General features: G+C 42.8%; 1 non-coding gene across 1 annotated transcript; it reads left to right on the forward strand.

The window, feature by feature from the left end:
- The first annotated feature begins 1,243 nt into the window (after positions 1–1,243).
- On the forward strand, positions 1,244–1,318 carry Trnas-cga (transfer RNA serine (anticodon CGA)). Its single transcript has one exon. It is a non-coding gene; the product is annotated as a tRNA-Ser (tRNA).
- The last annotated feature ends 3,215 nt before the right edge of the window (positions 1,319–4,533 follow it).

Genomic DNA, 4,533 nt, shown 5'->3' on the forward strand with positions numbered 1-4,533 from the left:
CCGCCGGAGAACGGCCGTTGTCTACCAGCGGCGGAAAAGGGCGCCCTGGTGGATGACGCGAAGCAGTAGGGCGTTCGGCAAGGAGGAGCTGACTGGGATTCCTGTCATCCTCCAGAAGCGAACAAACGGTCCCAGAACGCTGACGTGAGGCGAAAGGAGGACGTGTGCGAACATTGGCTGTGGCGGTCCGTGTTGTGGAGATGTGATGGCCAATTGTCGGTACAGAGGATAGGGCAGAATGACGTTGGAGTTAGCTGGAGCAAAAAGTATCATTTAATAAAAAAGTGTTCTGCTCACTTGGGACAAAATATTGTGTCTGCTGTAAGCAATCTGCCTTGGGCGCTAAATTTCTAACTGTGTCTTAACATCTTATGCTAGGCGCTGAGGGTTTTGTGAAGTCGGTATATATTGACGAACTTGCCTGCTACGGTAGTTCACTGAACTTGTAGGGCTTTCTTGCTGCTGGTGTTGCGCGGTACCTTTGTTTCCACGCGCATCGTAAAAAGGAACTTTGCGGTGTATAGAAACAAAAGAGAAGCCTTCACGATACTTGTCAGTTGTGCAGAAGCAGTGACTTGATGGACAGAAATTCTCACAAATTTGTTGACTGGTTAGGTTGCTGTTGTGAGCTTTCTACATGACTTTGTTTCCTAGTTGTTTGGGTGAAGTTAAACACGTTAGCATGGTTACTACTATTGTAGAATTTCCCCGGTGGAGAGGCCTGCTGAAGGAAATTGTGATTGTGCGTCCTCCTAGCATATGGGTTAGTTTTGGTGGTTAGGGCTTACGTGATGAGTTTGTGGTTGGGTCGATGAACGGTTGGGGTGTCATTAGAAGTATTGCCTCAGGTCGCTGTGTCGGCAACGAATGAGATTGGGACCAAATAACTATCGTCCACTTGTCGTTTGTAACTTTTTTTCGAGCTAGTTTTGGTAACTGCGCAAGAGCTGAAAATCTGAATAGTCAATAGCGTATTTGTATTATTTTTGTTTGGGCATTAGCAGCTATTTGTAAGAGGGCTGGAAAAAATGTGTGTAAATGTGAGTTGTCAAGATACGTTGGAATTAAACTTCCTGGCAGATTAAAGCTGTGTGCCGGACCGAGACTCGAACTCGGGACCTTTACCTTTCGCGGTCAAGTGCTCTACCAACTGAGCTACCCAAGCACGACGGACGTCCCGTCCTCACAGCTTTAAATCCGCCAGTACCTCGTCTCCTGCTGCTGTGGGGACGGGACGTGATCTTGCTTGGGTAGCTCAGTCGGTAGAGCACTTGCCCTCGAAAGGCAAAGGTCCCGAATTCGATTCTCGGTTCGGCAGAAGGTTTTAATCTGCGAGGATGTTTCATATCAATGCACACTCTGCTGTAGAGTGAAAATTTCACTCTATGTTGGAATTGTTCTAACGAAACCTATTGGGTTGGTTGGTTGGTTGTTTTGGGGAAGGAGACCAGACAGCGTGGTCATCGGTCTCATCGGATTAGGGAAGGATGGGAAGGACGTCGGCCGTGCCCTTTCAGAGGATCCATCCCGACATTTGCCTGGAGTGATTTAGGGAAATCACGGAAAACCTAAATCAGGATGACCGGACGCGGAATTGAACCGTCGTCCTCCCGAATGCGAGTCCAGAGTCAGCTATTTGGTACCAACTATATGGTACAGGGGTTGAACTGTGACTATGTAACATGTACTGTAATACTTTTGCAATTGATGCCTGATGTTGCTAAATTCTAGTGCCGCTTGGTTTCTAAGAAAGAAAAAAAGTGACTAATACTTCATTGTTGCTCTGGATATTCATTGAAATTAAGTATCTTGTTTTTTATTTTTAAATTATTGCAACTATTTCCAATTTGATGCTAATAGTAGCGTATTCTTTATGTGCCTCCCGCCTTCCTGGAAGGCTAGGCGGTCAAAAGAAAATAAATGAAAGTGGTTTGAGCATGTCTTCTCCTCTCAACTGTAGTGTGTCTTAACTTATTAAAAATGTATCATATACAAATAAAACAAACTTAGCATCTGGCAATGTGGCAGACGAGAGCTGGGTGCCTAAGCAGGGCAGGTACCTCACAACGTAACCACAAAAGAGTACAGTCGCTGCGTACTGCACCGACGAAAGAGCAGCGCCGGTGCAGCCACGCCTCCTGGAGCACTGCTAAACTGTCGCAGCCGATGGTCTGGTCGTGGCTGAATGGAGGAAGCGCGGCCCTGCCCACAGTTGACGATTTGGGCGATAGCAGCGTCTTAGATAGGAACCAGTATATTAAATGTCAACACCATATCCCTTATTCTTCTAGCGAAGAGTCTCGTAAATTTATCCATATCAAGTGATGCTTTCATATTCAGAGACAGTCGCCAATTCTCACAATATTCCCGTGGTAATTGACTATAAAAAGTTAAGGAAGTATTCATACCTACATTGTTATAAGGTGAAATAATATTTTACTAGCCATAGTTCCACTCAGTCTCGTCCCGGAGAAAACCAAAGAACCCACCGCTGTGCCGGCGAGTGCATTTTCAACTTCACAACAACGATGTTTACTGGCCATATGATATCTGATGATGTATAATGGCTTAGTCTGCATCTCATTAAGCTTGAAGGTCTTCAGACATACTTTTTTACTGTCATCAGCCTTCTAATTGGTTTGATGCTGCCCGTTACGAAACCCTATCATGTGCTAACATTTTCATCTCAGAGTAGCAGTTTCAGCTTCGGTCCGCAATTACTTGCTGCCTTGCTTTATAGATTTTATCCTCTGCAGCCCCCTCTCCTATGAGGAAAGTTATTCCACGATGTCTTAACAGATGTCCTAAGATCCTATCACGTCTTCTTTTCGGTGTTATCCGCACACTCCTTTCCTCGCCGATTCTCAGGAGAAACTAATCATTCCTTACCTTATCAGTCAACCTAATTATTAACATTCTTCTGTAGCACCACATCCCAAATGCCTCCATTCTCGTCTGTTCGGTATCCACACAATCCATGTCACAGTACCATAGAAAGCTGTGATCGAAACCTACATACTCAGAAACTTCTTCCTCAGTCTAAGGCCTATGTTTGATATTAGTAGATTTTAGTTAACCAGGGATACCCTTTTTGTCCGTGTCTCGTTTACATGTCTTCCTTGCTCCGTCGGTCACGAACTGTTTTGTTGCGTAAGTAGAGATATTCCTTCATCAATTTCGTGATCAGAAGTATCGATGTTAAGTTCCTCTCCGTTCTCATTTATGTTGCTTCTCATTATATTCATCTTTCTTCACTTTACTGTTAATCCTTATTCTGTACGTATCACTCTGTTTATTCCATTCAACACAACCTGTAAGATTCCTTCACTGTCACTCTGGATAGCAGTGTCATCAGCGCATCGTATTACTGATGAATAGATTGAACACTAGGAACGAAAGATTACATCCCTGTCTTAGACCGTTTTCTATCCGTGTGCTTTGTTCTGGGTCTTCCACTCTTCTTGGTCCCTCTTGGTTCTTGTAAACATTATGTATTTCAAATCTTTCCGTTTGGCTTACACCTATTTACTCAAATTGCGAACATCTTGCACCATTGTCGAACCCTTTCTCCTTGGCGACAAATCCTATGAACAGTTCTTGCTTTTTCTTTACTCTGTATTCCATTTTCAGCCACGACATCAGAACTGCCTGTCTGGTGCCTTTATCTTTTCTGAAGCTAAACTGATGTTAGATGAACAGATGTTCACTTCTCTTCTCCATTCTCCTGTATATTATTTTTCTCGGCAGCTTGGGTGCGTGAGCTGTTAAGCTGATTGTGCAGTAACTTTTATATTTGCCAGCTCATACAATATTTGGAATTGTGTGGCCTATGTCTACACAACAACTTGAACACTTGGTTTTTCTTGACACTTCTCCCTATTATTTTAAAAATTCCGAAGGAATGTCATAGAGAATGTCATATATACTTTCTGCCTTGTTTGATCCTAAGCCGTCCAAAGCTGTTCTAAATTCTAATACAAGATCCACTATCTCTAACGCAGCCAAGTTCTTCACCTCACAGGGTGCATAAATGTACTCTTTCTCCCTATCATCTTTCTCATCTGCATTAAACACTTTTAATTTCCATTTCGTTCGTAATGTTGCTATCCCTCACCCCCGTCACCCCCTTGATTTCAATTTTACCAAACGTTTGTTTCGACCTTTCTATATGCCAGGTCAGTCAGTTATATATAGTAATCGATGTTGTTCCCCCTGTGTATTTTAATATCATCGTCTCAGTCCGTTACTATTGCTTGGAATCCAGCAAAACCTTCGCTGGGTCTTGTTTCACACATTTAATTATCTATATATCCCAACCTTCTTCACTTGATTTTTATTTCCGTAGCCGTTAAATCTTCCACATCTGGCTATACCTTGACCTAGTTATTTGTCGCCAACATAGGCCAAAAATAAAAAATAACTTTGCTAAATAAACTGGTATCTCCTTGTGATTCTTAGTGAATTGAATCCTAATAAGATAACAAAAAAGGCATAGTCCATATTGTTTTGCAATTAACACTCAATATTTTAAAT

Source organism: Schistocerca serialis, chromosome 6 (genome assembly GCF_023864345.2).
Source record: "Schistocerca serialis cubense isolate TAMUIC-IGC-003099 chromosome 6, iqSchSeri2.2, whole genome shotgun sequence".
Taxonomy (NCBI): Eukaryota; Metazoa; Arthropoda; class Insecta; order Orthoptera; family Acrididae; genus Schistocerca; species Schistocerca serialis.